The following is a 16,864-nucleotide window of genomic DNA, read 5'->3' on the forward strand; positions in this document are numbered from 1 at the left end:
GACACCAGAGGGACCACGCCCTGCTGTGACACCAGAGGGACCACAGCCTGCTGCTGATGTGAAAACCAGTGACGAGTTGGAGATCTACCTTGAGACGACCCAGCAGGGTCTAATTCAGATCCCTGAGCTTGAGCTACATTGGCTCATGGGCAAAAAAGAGGAGAAGATATCCACACTGGTGAGAGAAAAGGTGGCCTTGCTCAATGAGGTAGAGCAGTTGAAAGAACTGCTCGAAAATCAAACGGCCAAGGCAAACCACGAGTTGGTGGTCCTCTTGGATGAGCTTTCCAAAAAGGGGAATATGGAAAGGGATGCTGTCCTTAAAATTGAAAAGCTAGACGAAGCTCTCAAAACTGAAAAAGAGAAGCGGAAGGAGGCAGAGACATGCCTTGCCCAACAAATAGAGGAAACCTCCAAAGTGAAGGCTGCACTGGCCCAGGCAGACAAGGACCTGGAGAACAAGAGATGCCAGTGGGAGGAGGACAGGTCCCGTCTCCTTGCAGAGCAGATGGAGGCAACCTCCAGGATGAAGGCAGCATTGAGCCAGGCACAGGAGGACCTGGAAAATGAGAGACACCAGTGGCAGGACGAAAAGACCTGTCTCCTGGAGTCTATTAGAACAATCAAGAAGACCCTCGAGGAGAAGGAGAGAGAAAGAATAAAATCCAGGGGTAGCTTGATGGAGAGACTAATGCATCTAGAAAATCAGATGGAGGAGGTCCAGAAAAAACCAAAGAAAATATCTCTGAGGAAAAGATTCCTCCAGGTCTTTAAAAAAACTGGAAGGACTCCTACTCCCTCTGACCTCTGACCTCCTCTGCCACACCCGTTCAACCTGCACCCACAACCCCATCAATCCCCCTCCCCAAGACTCCCAACCCCCACCTACCCCCACCCAACTCTAACCCTTTTACTGTATTGTAGCTTTTTTTGTCTTGTCTTGTGTTCTTTCACTTATTAAATGTATGAAATGTATTTGAAAAAAGAAATGGTCTTCATAATTTTTTTATAACATTCTAAGTTTCACAATATCAGCATTGTCCGGCAGATGTTGAAGGACCTCAGCCTCCTCAGAAAATAGAGGCGGCTCTGGCCCTTCCTGTAAAGAGCTTGAGTGTTCTTAGCCCAGTCCAGTTTATTGTCCATGTGTACTCCGAGGTACTTGTACTCCTCTACAATGTCCACGCTGACCCCCTGGATGGAAACCGGGGTCACTGGTGCCTTGGCCTTTCGTAGGTCTACAACCAGCTCCTTAGACTTTGTTGCATTGAGCTGCAGATGGTTCTGCTCGCACCATGAGACAAAGTTACCCACCACAGCCAGCTCCAATGTGCTCCAGGCTCCATGGATTTTTGATGCGTTCCTTGACTTTTTCTCTCCCCCTGACTTGCCAGAGCAGCACCAACTCTGTGTTCCTGGATCTCCTGATTTACAAATTAAGCACTGGATTTGTCCATGCAACAACCATATAAGGGTGTGTGTTCATATAGCCTAGGCCTCTTGTTTTTCTCTGGCAGAAAAGAGCTGGCAGGGTGCTGGGGAGCGCTCAGACGAAGGCTTGTGCAGTGAGAGAGAAAAACGCTATATGGACACAAGCCCTAAAGTCACTGTTCCAAAATAAAGAATACATGTATTAACCAGAGCACTCATATAAGAATGTAGCACTAGCAGATTGCAGGATTTTGAGGTATCTTAGTTAATTCAGAAAACAGAGCAAAATGTGTTTTTTTTCATGAAAACTTATCTCTTAATGCAGAGATAATTATCTTGTAAGTAAAATGCATTATGCTTCCATAGAATTATTTGTCAAATGGACTACAATTCTTAACACGGTTTATCTGATATGGATGGAAGCACCCTCAAATACTCTTTTTTTATTATTTAAGTTTATGTTAAAGAAATAGTTTGACATTTTGGGAAATATACTTATTTGATTTCTTGCTGAGAGTTGGATGAGAAGGCTGATACCAAACTCATGTACACTTATGTAGCTGAAGCCAGCAACTAGTTAGCTTAGCTTAGCATAAAGACTGGAAACGGGGGGGAAACAGTTGGCCTGGCTCTGTACAAAGGCAACAAAATCTACCTTAAGCTCACTAATTAACACAACCGAAGTGTAAAAAGAAAAAGCTGCTGCCCTCTTTCTAGAGTTGCCTGAAACTGGTCCTAGCCAAGAAATATGGCACAACACATAAAACAGCGAATGGTCATTTTTACATTTTATCTGCATCTCTTCCCTCAGGCCTTCAAACTGCTGCAGCACATTCACTTCTAGGTAAGTGATGCAAATCCGGGCACACCATACAGGTTACTATCCACAACACAGGCCTATCTAACCTTCTGACTGTGGCAAATACTGTATATTGGTGAAGTTAGACTTGTTATGGACAATAGAAAATGTATGTGAAAGAGGCTCCCCTCTGCTTTACAGATCTTTATAGCGAGTTTCAGCTCATTGTTTAGCTGTCTGGTCCACAACTTTACTGCTGTGGTTCACTCTCCCCGCTCTCATGGCATCGTTTTTCAGCCACAGCAACTGTTTTCAGCTAAAAAGCTCTGAAAACCCACTGTAGACAGAAACAGACAGACACAGTTAACAACTAGCTGCTTAACATAGTGGAGCATTTAGCAGCTAAAGAGCTAGATATATCTCTCAGAAATTGGTAGAGACAGAAAACAGAGCTAAAAGAGTGTGAATATATTACTTCCAGGTGTCCAGGTAGCCAAAACATGAATCCAAATTAAGCTAACAGTGCTCCATAGCTACAGGATTTATGCTGTAAAACCAAAATTGGTTGCTAACAATTGTTCGCCATATTAACTTCAAAGGTGATGATATGTTAATGCTGTGCTCACAACTTGTGTCCACAGCCCCAATTTGGCCCAAAAAATCAGTGATTGCAGGATTCTAGTGCTGGCAGAACAAACAACACACTTGCTATCTAGCCATTCCCAGAGCTTACCAGTAGTGAAGTTTAGATGTTTGACCTGAGGATGGCGCCAGAGGAAAGTTTAGCAGTATCCTATGGTATGAAATGGTCCAACATGTAACTTCTGAGTACATTTCAACGCAACCTGTTCTTTAGTTGTTGATATATTGATTTGGACTGATAGTGGTACTAAAGGAAAGCTCAGGAGTCTACAAAACTTCACGCTTTGAGGACACTTATTTGTCAGAGAGCCCAGGTTTAAATGCCAAAAAACAAATAAATAGTGAACCACCTTTATCAAAGTCAGCAACTGATCTGGACGAGTCAGCAGTGAGAAGTTGCCCGTTAGGTCAGGTGCCTTATGTTTCAATGTTCTTGATTCATTTGTAATAATAAGGGAGTCTGAACCTCAAATGAGCAAGCTGTAAAGGTTTCCACTGAACAGACATGAGATGATCACAGTAAGTCATCATTTACAACAGGATTCATCTTAAAAATCCTGCAAACACATCAGTAGTAAGAGTAGGCTACTGTGTAAGTGAACCATGAATATAAGGAGTGACTCAGTAGCACAAAGAAATTAATACACAGTGGAAATTTGATTCAATGCCTAGTACAAGGTACAAGGTAATTTATTTATCATTTTACAACAAAAGGTTGTACAACGACGTGTTTGTAGTCCCCTCATGCTACACACATAGAACACAACAGCTAATTCAATTCATATTAAAATAGGATAACATATAAAATAAATAAAACAACATATACAGTTATTTATATACATAGCCTACACTTATACACCCAGGAAATAATTCTGCAGTGCATTTTTTGAATTTGCATCTGGTGGAATGTAAACAGCAGACAGAGATAGTGATGATAATATGGTTTTCATCTTCACATAAAAAGCTCGACATTTGGGAGACAGTTTCCGTCCACTTTGCCTGCGTTTGAGCACCAAGCATCACTGATGTAAACACAGAGTCCTCCTCCTTTCATCTAGCCGGAGTCTTGCGCTCTGTCAGCGGAACATGGTCCGCTTGTCGAGTGCTTGATCCGGGATGTTGATGGAAAAGGTCTCTCTCTCACCACAAAATGCAGCCTCCAAAATGACAAAATAAGAAAAACTGAACATTATGACCTTCATGAAGGTAGGATTTATTGCAGGACTGTTGTATCAGTTTTAGCTAGGTGTACCTAATAAAATGGCAACTGAGTGCATATAGAAGTATAATCAACTAATGCAGCTTTAACAGTGTTGAATGATGAGAATGAAAGTGTTCACGTCCATGGTGGGTGAACGGTGTTGTCCTCCCATTTTGGAAGCAGGACAATGATACTACACCTGTAGATAAAGCAACCTCAAGGTTATTTATTAACAGTTGTTAGTTATTTAAGGTCAAACAGTGGATGCTCTTGCTTTTGATACAAATGGAATGTGTCTTTAATCGCTGAGATATTATACTTCAGCAGCATAACTAAAGAGTTTGGGCTAAAAAGTGTCAACAGTGAAGATAAAAAAAATAAAATGTCTCTTATAGCAAATAGCAAACAAAGTTTAGACTGTGGCTCCTAACGGCCAAGTTTACAGTTTAAAACAGTTTACTTCTATGTAACTATTTAGGCAAACCTTGTTTTTATCAACCACGGGAAAAAAACTAAAAGGCTTGATAACCGTTTGTTAAAGACCTTGAAATCATCATATGTTGAAATCATTCAACTCTATAGACTGAATATGCAAGACCTCCACTTTATATTGAAGGGATACTCAAAACACTAAAACAGCAGGCCAGTATCTGCCCTTGTTTTCATTACTATAACATAACTATAGGCTATTTTTAAATGTAAAAATGAATCTACCTAAAACACAAAGTCTGTTAATAATGCACATTAACAGGATGAGTGTCCCATCATTAATCCATCTTCCTCATCTTTTTTCAGTGTATGAAAAAAGGAAAAAAATTTCTTCTATGCAATATATATATTTAGTGTAGACAATGGTGACAGCTATCAATGTATATTTGTGTTACACTGTATATTTATGGGTGTGTGTGTGATGGAATGAGAATTACTGGGTAGACAAAAGCGAGTGTAACAAAACAAAAAACTGGGTACTACTGAAAAGGCAGATGAATTTCAATACATGGGAATATTTGGGAACAATATATAAGATATACATGTCAAATTTAATAGTACTTTGAGTCTGTCTTTGTGTCTGTTGCACTGACACATACTGGGTAGTTCATTCTTTTTAAGACACATTATTGCCAGAAGAAAAAGAAAGAAGGATATAAATGAAACAAAATGAAAAATAACATATACATGAATTAATTAGAAAATAATAAAGAATTTAGAATACTTTATTGTTTTTTGCAAATGATGTGATCAAAGACAACATTCTAGAATATGTGCTCATAAAACCTCAGAACTTCCAGCAGTCAGATCAGTCCAGTTACCAGACTAAGAAGACACTCAGTGAACCAGAGCGACCACAAACATTTTCAGTATTGAGACAAGTGGAAAAAACAAAGGTAAAAAAAGGCAGGAACATGCTTAAAAGAAAGTCATCCTGCATTCCTGGAATCAGGAAGTTGCAGTAGTCCACACACAAAACAAGTTTGCAGAGCTTGAAGACCAGGACAGTGAAAAGGACCAGACTGTTGAACCGTCTGTGGAACTAACAGCCTGCAACCAAGACGAGAGGGAGAAACCCCAATCTGTCGAGGCAGCAGACTGCCAGCCAGATGAAAAGGAAGAACCTCAGCCGGTAAACCCTTGGAAGACTGCAAACCTCCAAGATGTGGGTAAGCTGGTGTACTGCCTGCAGTTCGATGAAACAGACTTTCCTCCACTCCAGAGAGAGTCATTAAAAAAGCACACTCAGCAGGGACAGAAGGCGGACAAGGTCCCTAATGTAAAAGGAGAGTTTAAATTTAAGAAAAAGATAACTCAGAGGACTCAGAAGATGCTGTCCAGGATCCCTCAGACAACACCTGAGGAGTCCCAGATTCCCATAGCACCTGTGGAGCCACAACGAGCTGTAACACCTGAACCAGTGCTGGTTGTAACATCTGGAACACAGCCTTCTGTGTCATCTGGCGGGGTGACACCCAAACCACAGCCTGCTTTGACACCCAAAGAACCACAGCCTGCTGTGACACCAGAGAGACAACAGCCTGCTGTGACACCAGAGAGACCACAGCCTGCAGTGACAACTGAACCACAGCCTGCAGTTACAACTGAACCACAGCCTGCAGTGACAACTGAACCACAGCCTGCTGTGACAACTGAGAGTCCACAGCCTACTGTGACACCAGAGGGACCACACCCTGCTGTGACACCAGAGAGACCACAGCCTGCTTTGACACCCAAAGAACCACAGCCCGCTGTGACACCAGAGGGACCACAGCCTGCTGTGACACCAGAGAGACCACAGCCTGCTGTGACACCAGAGAGACCACAGCCTGCTTTGACACCCAAAGAACCACAGCCTGCTGTGACACCAGAGAGACCACAGCCTGCTGTGACACCAGAGAGACCACAGCCTGCTTTGACACCCAAAGAACCACAGCCTGCTGTGACACCAGAGAGACCACAGCCTGCTGTGACACCAGAGAGACCACAGCCTGCAGTTACAACTGAACCACAGCCTGCTGTGACAACTGAGAGTGCACAGCCTACTGTGACACCAGAGGGACCACAGCCTGCTGTGACACCAGGACAACAGCCTGCTGTGACGCCCAAAGAACCACAGCCTGCCGTGACACCAGAGAGACCACAGCCTGCTGTGACACCAGAGAGACCACAGCCTGCCGTGACACCCAAACCACAGCCTGCTGTGACAACCAAAGAACCACAGCCTGCTGTGACACCAGGACAACAGCCTGCTGTGACGCCCAAAGAACCACAGCCTGCCGTGACACCAGAGAGACCACAGCCTGCTGTGACCCCAAAGAGACAACAGCCTGCTGTGACAACCAAAGAACCACAGCCTGCCGTGACACCAGAGAGACCACACCCTGCTGTGACACCAGAGGGACCACGCCCTGCTGTGACACCAGAGGGACCACGCCCTGCTGTGACACCAGAGGGACCACAGCCTGCTGCTGATGTGAAAACCAGTGACGAGTTGGAGATCTACCTTGAGACGACCCAGCAGGGTCTAATTCAGATCCCTGAGCTTGAGCTACATTGGCTCATGGGCAAAAAGAGGAGAAGATATCCACACTGGTGAGAGAAAAGGTGGCCTTGCTCAATGAGGTAGAGCAGTTGAAAGAACTGCTCGAAAATCAAACGGCCAAGGCAAACCACGAGTTGGTGGTCCTCTTGGATGAGCTTTCCAAAAAGGGGAATATGGAAAGGGATGCTGTCCTTAAAATTGAAAAGCTAGACGAAGCTCTCAAAACTGAAAAAGAGAAGCGGAAGGAGGCAGAGACATGCCTTGCCCAACAAATAGAGGAAACCTCCAAAGTGAAGGCTGCACTGGCCCAGGCAGACAAGGACCTGGAGAACAAGAGATGCCAGTGGGAGGAGGACAGGTCCCGTCTCCTTGCAGAGCAGATGGAGGCAACCTCCAGGATGAAGGCAGCATTGAGCCAGGCACAGGAGGACCTGGAAAATGAGAGACACCAGTGGCAGGACGAAAAGACCTGTCTCCTGGAGTCTATTAGAACAATCAAGAAGACCCTCGAGGAGAAGGAGAGAGAAAGAATAAAATCCAGGGGTAGCTTGATGGAGAGACTAATGCATCTAGAAAATCAGATGGAGGAGGTCCAGAAAAAACCAAAGAAAATATCTCTGAGGAAAAGATTCCTCCAGGTCTTTAAAAAAACTGGAAGGACTCCTACTCCCTCTGACCTCTGACCTCCTCTGCCACACCCGTTCAACCTGCACCCACAACCCCATCAATCCCCCTCCCCAAGACTCCCAACCCCCACCTACCCCCACCCAACTCTAACCCTTTTACTGTATTGTAGCTTTTTTGTCTTGTCTTGTGTTCTTTCACTTATTAAATGTATGAAATGTATTTGAAAAAGAAATGGTCTTCATAATTTTTTATAACATTCTAAGTTTCACAATATCAGCATTGTCCGGCAGATGTTGAAGGACCTCAGCCTCCTCAGAAAATAGAGGCGGCTCTGGCCCTTCCTGTAAAGAGCTTGAGTGTTCTTAGCCCAGTCCAGTTTATTGTCCATGTGTACTCCGAGGTACTTGTACTCCTCTACAATGTCCACGCTGACCCCTGGATGGAAACCGGGGTCACTGGTGCCTTGGCCTTCGTGAGGTCTACAACCAGCTCCTTAGACTTTGTTGCATTGAGCTGCAGATGGTTCTGCTCGCACCATGAGACAAAGTTACCCACCACAGCCAGCTCCAATGTGCTCCAGGCTCCATGGATTTTTGATGCGTTCCTTGACTTTTTCTCTCCCCCTGACTTGCCAGAGCAGCACCAACTCTGTGTTCCTGGATCTCCTGATTTACAAATTAAGCACTGGATTTGTCCATGCAACAACCATATAAGGGTGTGTGTTCATATAGCCTAGGCCTCTTGTTTTTCTCTGGCAGAAAAGAGCTGGCAGGGTGCTGGGGAGCGCTCAGACGAAGGCTTGTGCAGTGAGAGAGAAAAACGCTATATGGACACAAGCCCTAAAGTCACTGTTCCAAAATAAAGAATACATGTATTAACCAGAGCACTCATATAAGAATGTAGCACTAGCAGATTGCAGGATTTTGAGGTATCTTAGTTAATTCAGAAAACAGAGCAAAATGTGTTTTTTTTTCATGAAAACTTATCTCTTAATGCAGAGATAATTATCTTGTAAGTAAAATGCATTATGCTTCCATAGAATTATTTGTCAAATGGACTACAATTCTTAACACGGTTTATCTGATATGGATGGAAGCACCCTCAAATACTCTTTTTTTTTTATTATTTAAGTTTATGTTAAAGAAATAGTTTGACATTTTGGGAAATATACTTATTTGATTTCTTGCTGAGAGTTGGATGAGAAGGCTGATACCAAACTCATGTACACTTATGTAGCTGAAGCCAGCAACTAGTTAGCTTAGCTTAGCATAAAGACTGGAAACGGGGGGGAAACAGTTGGCCTGGCTCTGTACAAAGGCAACAAAATCTACCTTAAGCTCACTAATTAACACAACCGAAGTGTAAAAAGAAAAAGCTGCTGCCCTCTTTCTAGAGTTGCCTGGAAACTGGTCCTAGCCAAGAAATATGGCACAACACATAAAACAGCGAATGGTCATTTTTACATTTTATCTGCATCTCTTCCCTCAGGCCTTCAAACTGCTGCAGCACATTCACTTCTAGGTAAGTGATGCAAATCCGGGCACACCATACAGGTTACTATCCACAACACAGGCCTATCTAACCTTCTGACTGTGGCAAATACTGTATATTGGTGAAGTTAGACTTGTTATGGACAATAGAAAATGTATGTGAAAGAGGCTCCCCTCTGCTTTACAGATCTTTATAGCGAGTTTCAGCTCATTGTTTAGCTGTCTGGTCCACAACTTTACTGCTGTGGTTCACTCTCCCCGCTCTCATGGCATCGTTTTTCAGCCACAGCAACTGTTTTCAGCTAAAAAGCTCTGAAAACCCACTGTAGACAGAAACAGACAGACACAGTTAACAACTAGCTGCTTAACATAGTGGAGCATTTAGCAGCTAAAGAGCTAGATATATCTCTCAGAAATTGGTAGAGACAGAAAACAGAGCTAAAAGAGTGTGAATATATTACTTCCAGGTGTCCAGGTAGCCAAAACATGAATCCAAATTAAGCTAACAGTGCTCCATAGCTACAGGATTTATGCTGTAAAACCAAAATTGGTTGCTAACAATTGTTCGCCATATTAACTTCAAAGGTGATGATATGTTAATGCTGTGCTCACAACTTGTGTCCACAGCCCCAATTTGGCCCAAAAAATCAGTGATTGCAGGATTCTAGTGCTGGCAGAACAAACAACACACTTGCTATCTAGCCATTCCCAGAGCTTACCAGTAGTGAAGTTTAGATGTTTGACCTGAGGATGGCGCCAGAGGAAAGTTTAGCAGTATCCTATGGTATGAAATGGTCCAACATGTAACTTCTGAGTACATTTCAACGCAACCTGTTCTTTAGTTGTTGATATATTGATTTGGACTGATAGTGGTACTAAAGGAAAGCTCAGGGAGTCTACAAAAACTTCACGCTTTGAGGACACTTATTTGTCAGAGAGCCCAGGTTTAAATGCCAAAAAACAAATAAATAGTGAACCACCTTTATCAAAGTCAGCAACTGATCTGGACGAGTCAGCAGTGAGAAGTTGCCCGTTAGGTCAGGTGCCTTATGTTTCAATGTTCTTGATTCATTTGTAATAATAAGGGAGTCTGAACCTCAAATGAGCAAGCTGTAAAGGTTTCCACTGAACAGACATGAGATGATCACAGTAAGTCATCATTTACAACAGGATTCATCTTAAAAATCCTGCAAACACATCAGTAGTAAGAGTAGGCTACTGTGTAAGTGAACCATGAATATAAGGAGTGACTCAGTAGCACAAAGAAATTAATACACAGTGGAAATTTGATTCAATGCCTAGTACAAGGTACAAGGTAATTTATTTATCATTTTACAACAAAAGGTTGTACAACGACGTGTTTGTAGTCCCCTCATGCTACACACATAGAACACAACAGCTAATTCAATTCATATTAAAATAGGATAACATATAAAATAAATAAAACAACATATACAGTTATTTATATACATAGCCTACACTTATACACCCAGGAAATAATTCTGCAGTGCATTTTTTGAATTTGCATCTGGTGGAATGTAAACAGCAGACAGAGATAGTGATGATAATATGGTTTTCATCTTCACATAAAAGCTCTCGACATTTGGGAGACAGTTTCCGTCCACTTTGCCTGCGTTTGAGCACCAAGCATCACTGATGTAAACACAGAGTCCTCCTCCTTTCATCTAGCCGGAGTCTTGCGCTCTGTCAGCGGAACATGGTCCGCTTGTCGAGTGCTTGATCCGGGATGTTGATGGAAAAGGTCTCTCTCTCACCACAAAATGCAGCCTCCAAAATGACAAAATAAGAAAAACTGAACATTATGACCTTCATGAAGGTAGGATTTATTGCAGGACTGTTGTATCAGTTTTAGCTAGGTGTACCTAATAAAATGGCAACTGAGTGCATATAGAAGTATAATCAACTAATGCAGCTTTAACAGTGTTGAATGATGAGAATGAAAGTGTTCACGTCCATGGTGGGTGAACGGTGTTGTCCTCCCATTTTGAAGCAGGACAATGATACTACACCTGTAGATAAAGCAACCTCAAGGTTATTTATTAACAGTTGTTAGTTATTTAAGGTCAAACAGTGGATGCTCTTGCTTTTGATACAAATGGAATGTGTCTTTAATCGCTGAGATATTATACTTCAGCAGCATAACTAAAGAGTTTGGGCTAAAAAGTGTCAACAGTGAAGATAAAAAAATAAAATGTCTCTTATAGCAAATAGCAAACAAAGTTTAGACTGTGGCTCCTAACGCCAAGTTTACAGTTTAAAACAGTTTACTTCTATGTAACTATTTAGGCAAACCTTGTTTTTATCAACCACGGGCAAAAAAATTAAAAGGCTTGATAACCGTTTGTTAAAGACCTTGAAATCATCATATCATATGTTGAAATCATTCAACTCTATAGACTGAATATGCAAGACCTCCACTTTATATTGAAGGGATACTCAAAACACTAAAACAGCAGGCCAGTATCTGCCCTTGTTTTCATTACTATAACATAACTATAGGCTATTTTTAAATGTAAAAATGAATCTACCTAAAACACAAAGTCTGTTAATAATGCACATTAACAGGATGAGTGTCCCATCATTAATCCATCTTCCTCATCTTTTTTCAGTGTATGAAAAAAAGGAAAAAAAATTTCTTCTATGCAATATATATATTTAGTGTAGACAATGGTGACAGCTATCAATGTATATTTGTGTTACACTGTATATTTATGGGTGTGTGTGTGATGGAATGAGAATTACTGGGTAGACAAAAGCGAGTGTAACAAAACAAAAAACTGGGTACTACTGAAAAGGCAGATGAATTTCAATACATGGGAATATTTGGGAACAATATATAAGATATACATGTCAAATTTAATAGTACTTTGAGTCTGTCTTTGTGTCTGTTGCACTGACACATACTGGGTAGTTCATTCTTTTTAAGACACATTATTGCCAGAAGAAAAAGAAAGAAGGATATAAATGAAACAAAATGAAAAATAACATATACATGAATTAATTAGAAAATAATAAAGAATTTAGAATACTTTATTGTTTTTTGCAAATGATGTGATCAAAGACAACATTCTAGAATATGTGCTCATAAAACCTCAGAACTTCCAGCAGTCAGATCAGTCCAGTTACCAGACTAAGAAGACACTCAGTGAACCAGAGCGACCACAAACATTTTCAGTATTGAGACAAGTGGAAAAAACAAAGGTAAAAAAAGGCAGGAACATGCTTAAAAAGAAAGTCATCCTGCATTCCTGGAATCAGGAAGTTGCAGTAGTCCACACACAAAACAAGTTTGCAGAGCTTGAAGACCAGGACAGTGAAAAGGACCAGACTGTTGAACCGTCTGTGGAACTAACAGCCTGCAACCAAGACGAGAGGGAGAAACCCCAATCTGTCGAGGCAGCAGACTGCCAGCCAGATGAAAAGGAAGAACCTCAGCCGGTAAACCCTTGGAAGACTGCAAACCTCCAAGATGTGGGTAAGCTGGTGTACTGCCTGCAGTTCGATGAAACAGACTTTCCTCCACTCCAGAGAGAGTCATTAAAAAAGCACACTCAGCAGGGACAGAAGGCGGACAAGGTCCCTAATGTAAAAGGAGAGTTTAAATTTAAGAAAAAGATAACTCAGAGGACTCAGAAGATGCTGTCCAGGATCCCTCAGACAACACCTGAGGAGTCCCAGATTCCCATAGCACCTGTGGAGCCACAACGAGCTGTAACACCTGAACCAGTGCTGGTTGTAACATCTGGAACACAGCCTTCTGTGTCATCTGGCGGGGTGACACCCAAACCACAGCCTGCTTTGACACCCAAAGAACCACAGCCTGCTGTGACACCAGAGAGACAACAGCCTGCTGTGACACCAGAGAGACCACAGCCTGCAGTGACAACTGAACCACAGCCTGCAGTTACAACTGAACCACAGCCTGCAGTTACAACTGAACCACAGCCTGCTGTGACAACTGAACCACAGCCTGCAGTCAACTGAACCACAGCCTGCTGTGACACCAGAGGTCCACACACCTGTGCTGAGAGACACCACCAGAGAGACCACAGCCTGCTTTGACACCCAAAGAACCACAGCCCGCTGTGACACCAGAGGGACCACAGCCTGCTGTGACACCAGAGAGAGACCACAGCCTGCTGTGACACCAGAGAGACCACAGCCTGCTTTGACACCCAAAGAACCACAGCCTGCTGTGACACCAGAGAGACCACAGCCTGCTGTGACACCAGAGAGACCACAGCCTGCTTTGACACCCAAAGAACCACAGCCTGCTGTGACACCAGAGAGACCACAGCCTGCTGTGACACCAGAGAGACCACAGCCTGCAGTTACAACTGAACCACAGCCTGCTGTGACAACTGAGAGTGCACAGCCTACTGTGACACCAGAGGGACCACAGCCTGCTGTGACACCAGGACAACAGCCTGCTGTGACGCCCAAAGAACCACAGCCTGCCGTGACACCAGAGAGACCACAGCCTGCTGTGACACCAGAGAGACCACAGCCTGCCGTGACACCCAAACCACAGCCTGCTGTGACAACCAAAGAACCACAGCCTGCTGTGACACCAGGACAACAGCCTGCTGTGACGCCCAAAGAACCACAGCCTGCCGTGACACCAGAGAGACCACAGCCTGCTGTGACCCCAAAGAGACAACAGCCTGCTGTGACAACCAAAGAACCACAGCCTGCCGTGACACCAGAGAGACCACACCCTGCTGTGACACCAGAGGGACCACGCCCTGCTGTGACACCAGAGGGACCACGCCCTGCTGTGACACCAGAGGGACCACAGCCTGCTGCTGATGTGAAAACCAGTGACGAGTTGGAGATCTACCTTGAGACGCGACCCAGCAGGGTCTAATTCAGATCCCTGAGCTTGAGCTACATTGGCTCATGGGCAAAAAGAGGAGAAGATATCCACACTGGTGAGAGAAAAGGTGGCCTTGCTCAATGAGGTAGAGCAGTTGAAAGAACTGCTCGAAAATCAAACGGCCAAGGCAAACCACGAGTTGGTGGTCCTCTTGGATGAGCTTTCCAAAAAGGGGAATATGGAAAGGGATGCTGTCCTTAAAATTGAAAAGCTAGACGAAGCTCTCAAAACTGAAAAAGAGAAGCGGAAGGAGGCAGAGACATGCCTTGCCCAACAAATAGAGGAAACCTCCAAAGTGAAGGCTGCACTGGCCCAGGCAGACAAGGACCTGGAGAACAAGAGATGCCAGTGGGAGGAGGACAGGTCCCGTCTCCTTGCAGAGCAGATGGAGGCAACCTCCAGGATGAAGGCAGCATTGAGCCAGGCACAGGAGGACCTGGAAAATGAGAGACACCAGTGGCAGGACGAAAAGACCTGTCTCCTGGAGTCTATTAGAACAATCAAGAAGACCCTCGAGGAGAAGGAGAGAGAAAGAATAAAATCCAGGGGTAGCTTGATGGAGAGACTAATGCATCTAGAAAATCAGATGGAGGAGGTCCAGAAAAAACCAAAGAAAATATCTCTGAGGAAAAGATTCCTCCAGGTCTTTAAAAAAACTGGAAGGACTCCTACTCCCTCTGACCTCTGACCTCCTCTGCCACACCCGTTCAACCTGCACCCACAACCCCATCAATCCCCCTCCCCAAGACTCCCAACCCCCACCTACCCCCACCCAACTCTAACCCTTTTACTGTATTGTAGCTTTTTGTCTTGTCTTGTGTTCTTTCACTTATTAAATGTATGAAATGTATTTGAAAAAAGAATGGTCTTCATAATTTTTCAAGTAAAAAGTTTCACAATATCAAATATAATATTCAAAAACATTAAAGACAGCATGACATAGTCAGTGTTTTTAAAAAGCTTTTATTGTTATTGTTTCGTATTTCCAGTTGTTTTTAATCATGTTTTTCTGTTTTTCATCGGTTGGTGTGGTTGTGCAGGTTAAATACAGTTAAAATATCCACCTTTCTCTTAACCAATAATGTACATTTATCACAGTCTAGAGTCACACCATGATTTATGAATTATAAGTTTGAAGTTTCCGTTTCACTTAAATATAATTTGTCGGCAAGAACGTTTTTTTCCAATAATCTTACAGTATACATTAATAATTTATCATGTCAAGGTTTTCATTTTGTTTTTTAATCAACATCAGCTGAACAGAAGCCTTCAGTTAATGTTTTTATTCAAAGTGTGAATGAAAAATATGATGGTCAGTGCAAATACACCAAACAAGGTTAGATTATTGATCAATGTTTAAAATTAGTCTTTTCCGTGGCTTTGGGAGATTGTTTTGTCCCTTTTAATGAAAGCATCATCTGTTTTTTTCTATCATTTCAAAAGTCAGTCTTGTACTTTACATGTCATTTCACTTTCTGTATAACTCTTGCTAACTTGAATCTGGATAGCTCTGCCAGCATGAGAGGACTTTTGTTTCTTTATTGTTCCCAAATGAATTAGATTCACAGTCTTGTTTCACCGCAGACGTTTTGACTTATCATAGAAAGAGCACAGACGGGACTGACAGCATTAATGATGTTCCAGAAATTAAGGCAAAGCAGTGCCGCAACTGCTGGTATTCATTATACCTGTGTAAAACTTCTTCTGTGAAAAAGGTCTATTCAACTTTGTTTTCACTCCCATTTTATTGTGAAAAAAAGGGTATGGATTATTATTTGTCTGAAATAAGATGAAACTTTAATCTTGTTTAGTACGCATCTGTCTCATACCAAAATTAATAGAATTATCCTTGATTGACTCAAGCAACTTAAAAAGCCGTCATTTCTATGCAAATTAATTACTCAAAAACAATGGGATGTGAAAGGCAGTCATACACTCAACACTCACTACAAAACAACACACACACATTTCCTCTTCCACCTTTCTTCTTACTCCAGTTCCAACCTCTATATCAGATCAGAGTTCCCACTGCTGTCAGTCGTACTTCCTCTCCAGCATGGTTCAGAAGGTGGCCATGATCGGTGCAGGGATTTCTGGTCTGGTCTGGCCCAGATGGACCAGTGACTGGTCAATCAATTTGCCCTGCATAAACTTGTATGTCAGACCCTGGCCCACTTCTAAGTCCCCTCTGATACGCATCTTCGTTATAACGTTACATTGTTTGAGGGAACTAAAAGTTAGGTAACTGGACGCAACCGTCACTAATGCTAACGTAGCTCCTCAGGGACTGAAGCTGTTATTTTTCTAATTTTCACAATCTAATGACAACACATTAGTTATGCTTTTAAGGACTATGATTGTCGGTAGTTGTTGTTGATTTTGTTTAAATATGCAGAACTTTAGTTGTATGGGTTATTGTTGTTCGTACAATTAAGCTAAGCTTGTTCAAGTGAAATATGCTTGTATTTTCTATTTAATGTCAATTGAGAAAAAATTTTAAATTCATTTTTCATTTATAACTCAAACTATATAATTGTATATGTTAACATAGCTCAAACTTGTATGGTCAAGAAGCTATTTCAATTCTTTCAACTCCTTATTTCACAAAATACATGGGTAACACTTTACTTTAAGTTCCCCTATTTAGCATTTCTAAGCAGCATATAAACATTTAATAAATGGTTTATAACACACTATAATGTAGTTGAAAGAAGATGTGGGCACCAATAAGACTGGTGTATAA

The sequence above is a fragment of the Siniperca chuatsi genome, linkage group LG6, assembly GCF_020085105.1.
Source record: "Siniperca chuatsi isolate FFG_IHB_CAS linkage group LG6, ASM2008510v1, whole genome shotgun sequence".
NCBI classification, from domain to species: Eukaryota; Metazoa; Chordata; class Actinopteri; order Centrarchiformes; family Sinipercidae; genus Siniperca; species Siniperca chuatsi.